The sequence below is a fragment of the Lathyrus oleraceus genome, chromosome 3, assembly GCF_024323335.1.
Source record: "Lathyrus oleraceus cultivar Zhongwan6 chromosome 3, CAAS_Psat_ZW6_1.0, whole genome shotgun sequence".
NCBI classification, from domain to species: Eukaryota; Viridiplantae; Streptophyta; class Magnoliopsida; order Fabales; family Fabaceae; genus Lathyrus; species Lathyrus oleraceus.
The window spans coordinates 528,178,764-528,195,253 of record NC_066581.1 but is presented as its reverse complement, the minus strand read 5'-3'; positions in this window follow the sequence as shown (position 1 = coordinate 528,195,253).

The window sequence follows — 16,490 nt, the reverse complement described above, 5'->3', positions numbered from 1 at the left end:
TTTACAAAATGCTCCTTATGACCAATGATTTTCAAATGAATCATTGCCTTGCTTGAAAAGAGTTCACATGATCAAGTGTCCATTCAAATGCATTTTGGAGGGAAAATGCATAATTTGAAATTGGTTGATCACATGAGCCAAATACCAATCCTATCATGTTCATGAGCTGATTTTAAGTGGAATTGCACACTTGCATGGCACTGTTCACGTGCATACCATCACATGCTAAGCACACTTGTGTATTTTTCACTTTCACCTCATTCTTCCTTAATCACAATTAGCCAATACTTAAACTTGATTTCAGCATGATTAAGGAGGAGTATAAAAGCTTAATCATAACTGAATTGGATCAGAATAACAATTTCAGATCTCAAATTCAAGTTTCCCTCTCAATTTTCTCTCTCTTCAAAAACCGAAAATTCTTCAGATAAACCTTGATTTTTCTTGCATAATCATGATCATGGAAGGATTCTGAGCAAGATTCAACGTGTGGATTGAAGAATTGATCAAGATCTTGAGCATAGCAAGCACATGAACATGAACATGGAAGCTTCAAATTGAGCTTGATTCAGGTTGTTTCAGGTGCTAATTCTTGCATAAAGCTTCATTGGAGATCAAAGGAAGTGGATCTGGAAAGTTTGAAGCCTTGAAACCACGATTTCAACTCACTGCACTTCAAGAAGGTTGGAATTCGATCACCTCTTTTTGCTTATTTCTTGCCATGATCTTGTAGAGTTTTTGATGTTGAGAATACTGATAGTTTCAGAATTAGAAATGGTTAAGATTTGAGTGAGTTACGTGGATTTAAAGTTTGGATGTGAGAAATGTTTTCATTCGATCCGCTCGATTCATGGAGTTTTAGGTTTAATAATTGTGAGATTCGTGTTCTACGTAGAAAGAAGGTTCGAACCATGTATAATACATTAATTTCTGGAAAAATTTGTTCATGAGCGCCGCCGGTCTCATCAGAAAAGACGGTGGAAACCACCGTCCTCCGCCGTCTATAAAAGTGGCCTAGGGTTTCACTGTAGCGCGCGTTAACCTTCATGTACTCGGTCTGAATCCTGGCGCGAGCGGTTCTATTTCCCATCTGATTTCCATTTCCATGTGAAACGCAGCGTTTCATGCTAAACGCACTTGCAACCTTTGAGGCCTCGGTTCGATCCTTCGCCTTGTTTTTTTGTTTTAATTCTAATTGAATGCACTTGTAACCTAGCGCACCTCCGTTCGATCCCTAGCGCATGCATTCTCATGATTTCCATTTGATTTAATTCTTGAGCGCCTCTTTGACCTGGATAACCTGAGTTCAATCCTTGCCATACACATTTTTCAATTCTAATTCAATTTCATTTTTTACATGATTTTCATTTTATTTCATTTTTGTTCATCAATTTCTAAAAATCCTAAAAAATAGTATAAATGTCCAATTTAATCCAATTTCTTTTCCACATGTTCATTTTAATGTCTAGTTTTTTTTAGCATTTATTTCCTGATTTTTGTATTGCTGGATTTTTAAATGTGCTTGATTGTTTGAACATGATACCAAAATGACATGTTGTGCTAATTGATTTGTGAAATGCTCATGGTTTATCCAATTGCCTTGAAATTTGACATGCATAATCCTAACATGTGATTTGATGTTTTGGCTTTTGTTTGGCATTTTTACCAGTTAATACCACTGTTTTGGACACATGGACATATGTTGTGACATTTGGTGTAACATTTTGTGCATTGTACTTGTGAATTTTCATTCATATACCATTTGTTTGCTTCTAGACTTAATTTTTGGTATGATGCTTGTTCATAACATGTTGTGTACACATAAAAATTTTCATGATCATTGGATTCATTTCTGTTTTAATATCGATTTTCTATGTTTGATGTCTAATTTTGATCACATTGTTTGCCTTTGCCTTATCTTGATTAATTGATGGCCTTGCCTTATGATTTGGCTTTGGTCCTTTTGAGGCCTTCTTCTTGTTTGATTGATTATGCTTCATATGAAATGTTGACTTCTGTTTTGGTCATTTGACTTGCCTTTGACCCTAGTCTTTGTACTAGTGGTTTGTACTCACCAATTGTGTTTGTGTTTCAGGTATCTAGCACCAATGGTTGGTTTGCTCATTATTTAAGATGCCATTTGCTTCGATTACTAACTCTTGTTGTGTTGTAGGTCCCTTGATGTGATGAACTCACTTGAGTGCTTGCATTTGTGACTTGCATTGTGTAAAACTGTTGGATGATCCATTGTGTTATCTGTTTGGTTTTTTGAATACAATATTAACTGTCTGGCTTTTGTACAGGTACATTAGTCGCTTTTAGCTCTTGCTTGAGCTTTGCTTTGGTTTGTGGTTGATATACCACCTAGGTAACCACTCTTTTCTCCATGTAGTCTGGAAGTCCTGCCACTTTTTTGGCAGGCGTTTGGCTGAAGTCCTCCTTAAGAGGCAATGACTGTAATTGTTTACATTTGTGCTAAAGACCTCTAAATGAGGCATGTTACTTGTTAAGTCCTCCTAAGTGAAGAGGCAATTGACAGATAGAAGGGATTAGCAATCAATCCCCTGTTATTCGTTGAGTCGTCCATTATGCTCGCACTACGTGTTGATGCTCTTGGACATGTACCCAAGATCTTGTATAGTGTCAGTCAAGTGGAACAGGTCCCTCATTTCCATATTTGATCAGCTTCACCCTAACTCTCAATGTTAGTGGTTAAGAGCTTCAGAACACCCCTACAGTTTTGGCTTGTTTGTCAAGGTTGATATGACCCCTTGACTAGAGCCCAACTCTTGTCTGAGCCACTTGTTTGCATATAGAGTGTGATGCCTGTTTACTTGTGATGATGTTTATTTGCTATTTGAGCTAGCTTTCTTCCTGTGCGAGTTAGGTTCTGATTAGAGACCTCAACTTAGGGATCGTTTGCATGACAACTTTTAGGCTCGAGTCGCAGTCTCCCTATTAGTCTGTTATCTCCCTAGTCTCTGGTTAGGAGAGAGTTTTTCCCCTGTTAAGGGGAACTACGTCGCCCTGATTCTCATACCAGATGAGATACGTAGGCAGGAGATTGAGCGAGATCTCTCCGGGCGCCCTTTTTCTTTTTTCACCCTTTTGTTTTTGTTGTGTGGGTGTGCACCCTTTTCTGTTTTGTTTCCTGTTTGTTTGAGGAGTTAGATGTAAGACCATTGATTGGCTATCTGTTTCCTGTTTTGTTTTGTGGAGTTTGATGTAAGACCATTGATTGGCATTCCATTTCCATTTTTTGTTGTTCTCTTTTGAGACTTGCTTATAGTCTTCCCATAGGATTGCTAGACTTCGTATAGTCTCTCGTTTGCATGTCGATTAAGGTAGCACGGTTCCTTCGTCTAGGACTTCCTTTATTGCATGAGCATTCCTAAAACACAAACAAACTTTATCTTCCCTTAAGGACATGTTAACTCCTTCTACTACAGGTGAGTAAGTCTCCAAAGGTCGAGCATCCGGTAGATTGCATAGTAACGTTGTTCACCTAAAAAACACAAAACAAACAGAAATAGTTTAGCCGAACTACGGCAACTCTGATTCTCATGTTCAGATGAGATGCGATGTCTTATCGAGTTTGACTGACGACTAACATGTAATCCTAGCTGGTTTTCGCCCTCGTTGCGATTCTTTTCTCTCTCCCTCGCTGCGATCGAGACCTTCCTTTTCCCTTGCCCTCGTTGCAATCGAGACCCTTTTTTCTCTTTTCGTGTGTGTTCGGAGTCGGATATAAGTCCATTATTTGGCATTCTGTTTCCTGTTTCTGTTTGTTTGTTCGGAGTCGGATGTAAGTCCATTTATTGGCGTTCTGTTTCCTGTTTGTGTTTGTTTGTTCGGAGTCGGATGTAAGTCCATTTATTGGCATTCTGTTTCCTGTTTGTTGTTTGTTTGTTTTGAGGAGTCGGAAGTAAGTCCATCTATTGGCATTCTGTTTCCTGTTTGTTGTTTGTTTGTTTTGAGGAGTCGGAAGTAAGTCCATCTATTGGTATTCTGTTTCCTGTTATGTGTGTTCTTGTGACGTCTCAGGGTCTCTTTTTTAGCGTTTTGTTTCGGCGTGCGTTAGCCGAGCTACGAGTGCTCTGATTCTTACTCTGGTTGGAGAAGATACGTATGCATAGGATGCGATGTCCTAGCGAGCATGTTCCCCATTTCCCCGAACTACGTCGACTCTGATGATTGTTTCTGACAAACTTCATAGGACTAGGATGCGACATCCTGCTGAGTCCCCTTCCTCCGTCTTCTTTCACCTGTTTTATTATTCCAGTTTGGTGCAGTTCTTTGAGCAGTTTGTTAGCAACCTTTTCCTATTCTTTCGAGCGTGGATCCCGTCGAGTACGACGGACGTGAGGGATGCTAATACCTTCCCTTTGCGTAACCGACTCCCGTACCTTGCAATCTCTGGTCGTAAGACCATTCCTTTCCCTTTTTCAGGTTTACTTCGAGCGTTTCCTTTCCCTCCTTTGGGATAAATAACGCACGGTGGCGGCTCTGTGTTTTTCCCGACGGTTGTTTTTCGCGATGCGACAGCAGGCACGGTTGAAGTAACAACTTCTGAAATGATAGTCCTCTTAGGAGGAGGAGTTGTAGGTGTTGGAGAAGATTGACTTTGAGCAGCTAACACATGTAAGACCCCAATTTTGACCCTAAGATCCCTCATGCAATTTCATCATAAGCATTAGCGTTGGGATCATACCTTGGCATCCTCCTTACCCCTTTTTCATTGGGTTTGTTTTGGGAGAGATTACCAAGCACTATGTGATTGTATCATACTTGTAAATTATCTTTTTTTTACTAACCAAAATACAAAAATATGTCTTTGCATTTGCCTAACTCTTTTGTAGGTATGGCATGCATTGATCTATCAAGTTCATATCTAGGGTTTAGGACCCTCATGACAAAGAGCACAACCATGAATTGATCCAAGAATGGTTATGAGCATCATATATGAGTTCCATTAGTTCCTACATGTTATATTGATCAAGGTTTCTTCAAGAGTTTGAGGGTGATTTGCCTTGGAAACCCTAGTTTGACTGGGTATCTTGAGAAACTTCTCCAACAAGCTATCTCACCAATTGATTAAATTTATTAAGGGACACTTCAAAATTCATCATCTTATTCATATATGATATACCATGAGCCAATAAAGTCAAGAGAATTGAAGGTTAGTAAGTTGGTTGATGGTGGTTGGCCAGATGAGTTCATCTGATCAAAATTGGGTCTCCCTAGACCCTATCTCCTATAATTTTCACCATATGAAAATGATTCTAAGAGAAACGTTACTCTAAATGACATTCCAAACAACTTTCATGTTGATACCTAGAGCTATTTTTTCTTGTAAAATCATTTTCTATGTTGAAACATTATAGGTCATTTTGTCTAAACCCTAATTTGAAAGTCAACTTCCCAAGGCCATAACTTTCTCAATTTTTATGAGATGAAAGATTTTCAAGTTATAAAATCAAATTCAAGATGCCTATTTCAATGTTTATGTTTGTAGTGAGAGATAATTCAACTTTTATGAGCATGTGATATAAAGTTACATTATATGTCACTTTTGACCTATACCATTGAACAAGTGATTTTTCCAAACTTCACAAAATGCATAACTCTATCATCCCAAATCCAAATGACATGAAATTGGTGACCTTTTTTAAGGTCTTTGAAAGATCTACAAGTTTGATGAAGACACTTTTCTCATTTTAAGCTCATATAAAAAGTTAATCAAGGTGGAATATTGAGATATATGGCTTGACACTTAGAATTTTTTTTGATATGTTGAAATTTCCAAACTTCCACTTTAGAATTCATCATTATACACACTTCAAATGGAAAAGTGTTTAACATGAAAGTTATTCCTCTTGATCTAACCTTTCCAAAAAGTCCAAATTCATCCATTTTGGACAAGGTTTGAATGGGATGTGCATGGCTTGAACATTGCATCATCATTTGGCAAAAATCAAACTTCAAGCTTCCATGTACAATTGTCTAGCACTCCAATTTGATTTCAGACTTGTTCAACCTCAATTATGGATCAAATGGAATGATCTCATGGGCCTGTACACGCCCATGCACACATGCATCACTCATTGCCAATTTTGGAAATTCATTTGGAAGGTGCAAATATCATGTGATTCAGCTATAAATAGAGCTCCATATGCTCAGAATTGAGGACCCCTTCGCACCAGCTTTGATCCCAAACACCAAACCATTCCATTTGAGAGGATAATCCTGAGAATTTCCTTTGGAAATTGAGTTGGAATATCACTGTTTTGAGATTCAAAACTCCAGGGATCCAAGACCTTTTGTGCATTCTAATCTACTTCTGCAAGCATACTAGGCAAGATCAAGCACGAGCCAAAGCAAGAACAATTGAATCCAGACCTACATTGAAGGTATTTTCTAGAAAATTTCATCTCTTCGATTCTCTCTCAATTTCACTCAATTCTCTTGGATCTTTGGTTGTCTGAAGTCCTACCAATGTAGGCAAGAAGATTGAGTTGCTTAGAGGTCAAATCGAAGCAACTCAATTGACACACCTCAAAATTCAACTCCTCATATCTTTCTATATATGTGGAGTTAGTTAAAATTGAAGTCAAATCCGTGCTCTACACCATTTTTTCTTTCAGATCATGTCCTCCTTTTTCATTTTCTTGATGGTGATTAGTGAACCAGTCCGGCCAGGGTCACCGGAGAAGATGACCGACCTTTGGACGCCGGCGATGCGCTGGAAGTGTTCAGAGCCATTGATCTGGTTCAAATTGTTTTAATCTCGTGCGTTGCTTTTAAATACCAAGCCTATGCCGCGTTGACTGCAGTGCACCATGGAACGCGCGCTTCTGGCCACTTCATTTGCCACCTCAATTAATGAGGGAGATCAAGTGGTCCATATTTTTTTGTTATTTTTCTGATTTTATTTTATTCCTTTTATTTTCATTAATTCATATTAATTTTAATATTGATCCAAAAAATATGAGAGTTTCACCAAAAAAATTCCTCTTTCATATTCTGAGTTAAAATTATTTTTTGGATCATTATTAATATTTTTCATGATTTAATTGATTTTATGTTTGTTTTTTATTGTTTAAAAATACTTTTAAGTCTTTAAAAATTCTGAATTTTTTTCTCCAAGGTCCTTTGACCTTGTTTGACCTATGATGAATCTCATGGCCATTTATTTGGTGTTTTGATGAGGTTTTAGGAATTTAATAAACCATATTTAATTTAAATGCCTTATTTTAATATTTTTAATTTGAATAAATGCCAAATAATTTTGTTGACCAATTCTAATGACTTATTTTAGTTTGACTCTTGTTGTTGGGCCTTGGTCAAGGTTGATTTGACTTTATCAAGTTAATATCATTGGATTTAGGGGATTGATGGAATGTACATTCCATCTCCCAAAATGAATGGATGATATTAATTTGGTAAAAGTCCTCCTTTGATCAATTTGAGTTTTGATCCATTCCCGTCCCTCTTCATATCATTCCCCTTGGTAAAAGTCCTCCTATGATATCTCAAAATCCTAAAGCTAGTTGATTGAAAAATTAACATGAGTATGGATGAGATTATGCCACCTCTTTTGCATATTCTTTTTGTGTGGTATGTTTCATGAGCATAGCATTCTAGTTAGTGAGATTGTAAGTCTCCCCTCTTTCATGGTATTGTGTGGAAACTTCGCCTTTTTTCCTTCCTTTGGAAGATGTCTTGGCTCAAGGATCCATGCTTGTGATAAGTGGGTTGAGTGTTCTCCAAAGAATGTCTTAAAATGAAAAGCAAAAGCAAAACAATACTAACTTCTAACTCATTAACAACTAACTTTTAATTTCAAGCCATTTATTTTAATGTCATCTAATTCTTGCCTATATTCCTTTTCCATTGTTCATATCATTCTAATTGTTTATGTTAATGCAATTTTCACTTTGCCCACTTGGACCATATTGTGTGATATATCTTGTTTGTGTACACTTTGTTTGTTTGTGTGATCTTTGACCATTAATGTACATAATAACAACAAAAAACCCTAAAAAACTTTTATGTGGACTGTTGGCTTGATCTTGAACAAATGGACTTAGAACTTAGGCAACATTTCTATGCTAAAGGACTTGGCCAATGCCAACTTATTAAAAAACCAAATGCTTGCAATTTGAAACTTCATCTGATACATCATTCAAGACTCCTCTAAGTTCATTTTCAACATGATCATTGTGAAGCTATTATTTTGAACATGTGACTTGTGGAATTCATCTGCTACATGGGCTAATTTTGAAGAAGATCATGGAATGGATAAATCTTGGATGTGGCTATCTTTATTTGATGCCTTTTCTCTTCAAGATAATATAATTGTGCATTTGTGTGGTGCTTGATTCTAAATTTCCAAGGGAATTCTTGGTTTTCTATTTACATTCTTGTCTATTGGATTGCTACCCATTTGGTCAGATCTTTTCAACTCTTAACTTTTAATTTTGTGCATAGGATTAGTCTCTTCATCTTATCCCCATTTCTTTAATTTCAAAATCTCTCCCTACTTTTTCAAAATATTCTTTGATTGAACTTATTTTGTTCCAAACTTTGACCATTTTGTAAAAAGATAGAAACTTTGGGTTTATGCCATTGCATTTTCAAATTTATTTTCTTAAATCAAACTTGTAAATAAACTTAACTATGCTTGACTTAAACTTTCAAAAAGCCAAAAAAGAACTAACTCATTCAAATCATTTTTGGGCCTTTGTGCCTTTCAAACTTAATTTTTGTTAAAAGCAATGCATCCACTTTGGAATTTGTATCACGAACTAGGAGGTTTTGATCCCTTATTTTTATGTTGGTACGTAGGCACAATACCGAAGGTCTTGCCAAACACAAAAATATAATTAATGAATTCTTTTCATGACTTTCATGACTATTTGTTAGTAACCTAAATGTTGAATTTATGGGAACTCGCGTGACCTTAAATTCAGAAGAATACAGGTGCAAAAGCCCTGGAATTTCCAAGAGCTAATGCCTCTTGCTCCTTGTCCCACTCTTCTTCAGGAATCTGCACACTGACTCCATCTTCACCTGTCTTCGTTGGATGTTCCCATCCTTTGTTGACAGCTCTCCAGACTTTGCTATCTAGAGACCTTAAGAAGGCTATCATACGAGGCTTCCAGTCATCATAATTAGAGCCATCCAACATGGGTGGTCTATTTGAGTGTCCTATATCCTTGTCCATGGTACTAGAAAGTAACTTCCCTAGATCTCACCTAGAAATTCACAGGCAGGGTGCCTGCTCTGATGCCAATTGAAATTCTAGTTATCAGACTTTAGATGTCACACGGGTTGTTATGACATCCAATTCTGCACAGACAGGAATTATGCAGAACTTAAACGTAAGTGCAGTAAATAACACAAGTAATTGTTAACCCAGTTCAGTCCAACATGACCTACATCTGGGGGCTACCAAGCCAGGGAGGAAATCCACTATCAGTAGTATCAATTCAAAGCTAAACTCACCCGTTTACAACTTATCACTTAATCCCTACCCAATGCAATTTCAATCTTACACTAAGATCAGAGTTCCTACTCACTCCCCCTCAATCACCTCAGTGATTACTACCTTTAATCAATATTAAAGACAACTTGAAGTCACACTTCAAACAACTCTTGATTGTGCTTCACAGCTTTAATCAAGATACACAGCACTCACGCTTAAAAGCTTTGAGCGACACAACACTTACAACTCAATGAACACCCTATGCCACAACAATCATCTACTTGATAATGGCTTGGCTTACAAGATACGTCTAATACAAGACTCACAAATATACAGCAGTGAAGTATGATGGACACACAAAATCTTCACGCCTCAAAATCCCCGAAACTGAATGAAGGAACGCCTTCCTTTTATATTGCAGTACCCTGGGCTTTTGCACCTGTATTCTCCTGAATTTAAGGTCACGCGAGTTCCCATAAATTCAACATTTAGGTTACTAACAAGTAGGCTATTTGTTAGGTTCATTGAATGTAGCTTGGTTGTTGATTTCCTGGATTTTCTCTCAGTTGTTGAATACCTGAAGAATAGCCTGAGAAAAAGCTGAAACAGAAAACTGAACAACCTACAATATAGCATATGCTGTCAGGCATGAATGTCACGATATTCAGCTTGACATCAAGGTCCATATGCTGAGTCTGTTTTTCCAGAAAACAGACTGTACAATTTTGCTGACCTGTACATGATCAAAAAGACCATACTACAGTAACAGCTTACATTAATAAATGTCAAACTGTCCAACTTAACATTTACACATTTGGCCTTCAGTTAGTTCTGTTATTCTCTTGAAGAACAAACTAAGTTACATGCTGAAGTATAGCAGAACACCACTCTATCTAATGTTCAGTAGCTGCTGTCAATGAATGTCATAACATCCAGTTTGACATTCAGTCAGTAGGCCTCATGCCAGATCTGGTCTTTCCTTGATAACCAGACTGGAAATAAATACTAAGTTCTAACAGAACACTAGCTGTTCTATTCCTTAGTATCTGTTGACAGGTATGAATATCACAGCATCCAGTTTGACATTCAATAAATCCTGTGTTAGCTAGTCCTGCAGCAACTACAATGTAGTCACACATACATGTCATGACATCGGTCAAGACATTAGTAACCAGCTAGTGTTTTACCATATAATGCAGCCAATTAAGAACCTACAAACTCCCCCTTTGGCAAATTTTTGGCTAAAACACTTTGATCCCCATAACAGAGTTCATGGCAGCGGAATCACACACCTAGCAGGAATTAATACTAGCTAATACACTCAGAGTGGCAGCACACTCACACATATAAAAACTTCACACAGCAGCACACACATACAGAAGTTAAATCTAAACTTCAACACACAATAGCTGTAGGGGAGAGAAGTTAAATAAAAACTTCACACACATAACAGCATACAAACAGAAGCTAAATACACACTTCATCGCACATAAGCTGCAGTAGAGGAAAACTTCAATCTGTCAGAATGAGAACCTGTTTTAACAAAGTTTAACAAAGTAAACTTCTGTTGTCTTGGGGTATCACTTGTCACTCCCCCTTTTTGTCAAAAATGTTGCCAAAGCAACACTTTAAGTTACAGATCCACAAATAGTAGTTAGAGTTACACAAATGACAGAAAACACAGAAAGACAAGTATTTAATCCTCAGCCTCATCATCAGCCTCCTCTTCAGAGCTGGCCTCCTCCTCCTCCTCAGAACTTTGCTTATCAGCTTCATCCGTGTCCTCAGCAGAAGTCTCCAATTGCAAGATGAGCTTTTCCAGAGCATGCTTTCTAGCCTCCAGCTCTTTGCAGGTCTCTTTGAGAACTGCAATAACATCAGCTTTGTCTGGTTGGTTGCCAGCTTTGGATGTTTCTCCTGATGTCAAGACAATGTCAGGGACATGCTTGCCCAGGAACAGTTTGTAGCTGAAAGCCAATGGACTCTCTCTTCTTTTCACAAAGTCATTATCTGTCAGGATATGTGGAAATTGATTCAGCACAATTCCACATATGAGAGATGGAAAGGCAATGGGTCCCTTCACACTAAAACTCCCAGCATGTTTCATTGTCTGATCAAAGATGTAAGTACCATAGTCCACCTTTGTCTTGGTTCCCACTGCATAGATGAACTTCCCTAACGCCACAGACACAGTTGACTTGTGATTTGTGGGTACCCAGTTGGCTGCTCCAACTTTGTGAAGTATTGCATACTTTACACTTAGTTGGCTGGCTACCAGCTTCCCTTTGAGAGGCCATTTTCGGACTTGCTTTGCTGTGATGACTTGACAGACAGTATCGTCAGTCACTTCAAGCTCTGCTTGCACTTCATCCGCTCTTCCCAGATACTGATTTATCACTGGGGGGGAAAAGGTCACACACTTGCCACGCACATAGACCTTTCTAAATTCTCTGGACTTCCCGTCAGCACACTCCTCTGACAGATTTACAATGAACTCCTTCACTAAGGTCTCATAGCACTTAGGAAGTTAAGACACAGTTCTCATCAACCCTGCCTCTTTGATGAGATCCACAATCTCCTTACAGTCCAGTGCATTCTGTGCAAGTTCTCTCTCCAGGGCCAGCCTCTTGTGGTAGACATACTTCCACCTGTTAACACTGGAGGCAAAGTGGAAGGACACATTGTCAATAGGAACTTCTGGGACACTAGCAGCCAACTTGCTCGAAGAAGGCTTCTTCCTGGACATGGATGTTGTGACATCACATGGGACATCAGATTCAGACTCCACCACCACAGCCTTGGTCTTCAACTTCTTGGGCACCTCTTTGCTCCAAGATTTTGTAGGTCCATAACCTTTCCTCTTGTGTGCACTCTCTGTCCCTGGTTGCTTGTGAGGATTTGTCTCATCAACTTCCTTGGAGGGGGAATTCTGCTCCACAGTCTTTTTCTCCCTCCTAGTCCTAGCCCTCTTGGCTATCCTAGGGACAACTGAAGCCAAAAGTTCATTGTCAGAGAGCTCTTCCACGTTAACAGTTTCAGCTCTAGGGTTGTCCTCAACACCTTGAGTAACATTGGCCTTCTCACCTCTCACTTTGCCTGAGGGTTTTTCAATCTTTGACCCCTCATGAGCCTCTGGTTGCTCAACATTGTCAGTGACATTCTTTCTTAACACTACAGCTTTATCTTGACATGCAGCAATATCAGGAATGATAGTGTTCAAGGGAACAGAAACCCCAGGAACATTCCGATTACCAGATAGTATCTGAGTGACCATAGTTGCAATGGAGTTATGCACATACCTCGAGCCTTCCCTTGTTTGTTCATCAAGAGCGATTTCTGATGAAAATCCGGAGACCGTTTCCTTAGGTCTTCTTGCATGGGACGAAGTTGCCGCGTCAACAACAGGATCCTCCCGGGTAGGGTAGTAAGACTCAGTCCTGTGAGAGTCGGATACGGTGGTATAGGAGGAGGTATCGGATTGACGAGCCATGCTGAAAATCTCAGAGGGAAGATGAACAGTTTCTTTGGACGAGGGTTTGCACGAGTGGAGTTTGAAGCGACTGAATGTGAAACGCTTTATGCAAGAGTAAGGTCTATTAGATTTTGACCACTCAGAGCCCACTATTTGTTGTTTAATAATTTGACTTATTAAACAGTAGCTAACTAACTTCATTAGTTGCTGTAACTTTTCAGACGCACGCATTCCCTCTTTGCCCTTACTAGTTTCACACTTAGTAACGTACAATGTCATGGCATTCCGGGTGACATTGTACTCTGTCTGCATCAGGTTTCTCCATACTAGAGATGCCCACTTGCTACCACAAGCTAGGTATTGAGTTTCTGCAGACGTCAATAATACACACCTCTGTCTATCCCTTGTTGTCATATCAGTTGTATGATGACCAATGGGTACCAAGGGCTCATAACTTTTGATCAGACACTTTCCACAGTCTGTCCTTTTATCTAAAGACAGATATGAGACTCTTCTCATAGCTCCCTTGGAAATGCTCTTCTTCACTCCTTTTACCTGAAGGGGATCAAGTCTTCCATGTCCCAGCTTCCCTTCCTGATCTCCCTTGGCCAAAGGACACTTGGGAAAGTTGAGAGAGTCTTTAGATTTCCATAGATAGCAATTATCTTTGGATCTATCTCCTCTCATCACTTCTTGATTGCACCCATTCAACACCACACATCCTCCCTTGGTAAATTCCACCTTGTATCCTTGGTCACACAGCTGGCTTATGCTTATGAGGTTCACAGTTAGTCCTTTTACTAACAATACATCACTCAATTTTGGAGTTTCTGGACAGTCCAGCTTCCCAACACCCATGACTTCTCTTTTAGTTCCATCACCTAATGTCACAAACTTGGTGTTAGAAGGATGTAGATTCACCACTAGGTTGTTCATCCCAGTCATATGCCTTGAGCAGCCACTATCAAGGTACCAATCTTGTCTGATATGTCCCCTTGAAGAAGTGTGAGCAAGGTTAGCAACACACTGTTGATTCTCAGGCGAGAAGTGAATCTTAGATGCCAGCTGCTTAGGATTGACCTGAGTTGTCTGCTTAGCCGCCCATGTTTGTTTCTTAATGGGGACATTATGCGTAGACACCTTTTTCTTAGGCCTACCTTGAGAGGTCTGGTTTGGGTAACCATGCAGCCTATAGCAGAATGGTTTTATGTGACCGAATCTACCACAGTAATGACATTTCCATCTCTTGAATTTCTTCTTCTGATGATTGTTCATTCTGGTTCCTCGATGTTGTGACTTTGGATGTGACTTCCCTTTGGATTTCTGAACTTTAGCCTTTGGGCGTTTGCGTTCAGCTGAGGATCTTTTCCCAAAGCCTAAACCAGATGTGGTTCCAGACTTCTGTCCTGTCTTCAGGATCTCTTCCAAGGTGTCAGATCCCTTATTCAACATTTTGATGGATTTGGTCATTTGGTCTAGCTTAGAGATCAGCAAAGAGATCTCACCCTTCAGACCCTCTATGACTTTCAGCTGCTCTAGTTTCTCAGCTTCTAGCTCTTTGATGAGTTTCTTATGCTTTTCTCCTTGGATGCAAACTTCTGCACTTTTAACACATAATTCTTTATATGAGACAGCAAGCTCATCCAAGGTGAGCTCATCTCCACTTGAGTTATCCTCTGAGGCACAAACACTGGTCAGAGCAGTGACATGTTTGGCCGATTCTCCTTCAGATTCACTCTCAGTGTCTTCTTCTGACCAGGTGACAGATAGCCCTTTCCTTTGCCTCATGAGAAGAGTAGGGCAGTCAGCCTTAATATGACCATATCCTTCACATCCATGGCACTGGATTCCCTTGCCTTGGTTGACCTTTTCTTCATAAGTTGATCTTTTATTTATGTCAGACGGGATGTTCTTGACATTAGGTCTACCCTGTTGATCAAATTTCTTTATGAGCTTGTTGAACTGTCTCCCAAGCATGGCTAAGGCTTCTGATATACTTTCATCACCTCCAGCATATCCTGCTTCTGACTCCTCTTCAGCATTAGATACAAAAGCTATACTTTTGTTCTTCTTCTCAGCATACTCATCCAAGCCCATTTCAAAGGTTTGGAGAGAACCAATGAGCTCATCCACCTTCAGGTTGCAGATATCCTGCGCCTCCTCTATGGCTGTGACCTTCATAGCAAATCTCTTAGGCAAGGACCTGAGAATCTTTCTTACAAGTTTCTCTTCAGCCATTTTCTCACCTAGTCCACCAGAGGTGTTTGCAATTTCAAGAATATTCATGTGAAAGTCATGAATAGTCTCATCCTCTTTCATCCTCAGATTTTCAAACTTGGTGTTCAGCATCTAAAGTTTGGACATCTTCACCTTGGAAGTACCTTCATGAGTTACCTTGAGGGTATCCCAAACTTCCTTAGCTAGTTCACAGTGGTGTACCAGCCTGAAGATGTTCTTACTTATTCCATTGAACAGTGCATTCAAGGCCTTGGAATTTCCAAGAGCTAATGCCTCTTGCTCCTTGTCCCACTCTTCTTCAGGAATCTGCACACTAACTCCATCTTCACCTGTCTTCGTTGGATGTTCCCATCCTTTGTTGACAGCTCTCCAGACTTTGCTATCTAGAGACCTTAAGAAGGCTATCATACGAGGCTTCCAGTCATCATAATTAGAGCCATCCAACATGGGTGGTCTATTTGAGTGTCCTATATCCTTGTCCATGGTACTAGAAAGTAACTTCCCTAGATCTCACCCAGAAATTCACAGGCAGGGTGCCTGCTCTGATGCCAATTGAAATTCTAATTATCAGACTTTAGATGTCACACGGGTTGTTATGACATCCAATTCTGCACAGACAGGAATTATGCAGAACTTAAACGTAAGTGCAGTAAATAACACAAGTAATTGTTAACCCAGTTCAGTCCAATATGACCTACATCTGGGGGCTACCAAGCCAGGGAGGAAATCCACTATCAGTAGTATCAATTCAAAGCTAAACTCACCCGTTTACAACTTATCATTTAATCCCTACCCAATGCAATTTCAATCTTACACTAAGATCAGAGTTCCTACTCACTCCCCCTCAATCACCTCAGTGATTACTACCTTTAATCAATATTAAAGACAACTTGAAGTCACACTTCAAACAACTCTTGATTGTGCTTCACAGCTTTAATCAAGATACACAGCACTCACGCTTAAAAGCTTTGAGCGACACAACACTTACAACTCAATGAACACCCTATGCCACAGCAATCATCTACTTGATAATGGCTTGGCTTACAAGATACGTCTAATACAAGACTCACAAATATATAGCAGTGAAGTATGATGGACACACAAAATCTTCACGCCTCAAAATCCCCGAAACTGAATGAAAGAACGCCTTCCTTTTATATTGCAGTACCCTAGGCTTTCGCACCTGTATTCTCCTGAATTTAAGGTCACGCGAGTTCCCATAAATTCAACATTTAGGTTACTAACAAATAGGCTATTTGTTAGGTTCATTGAATGTAGCTTGGTTGTTGATTT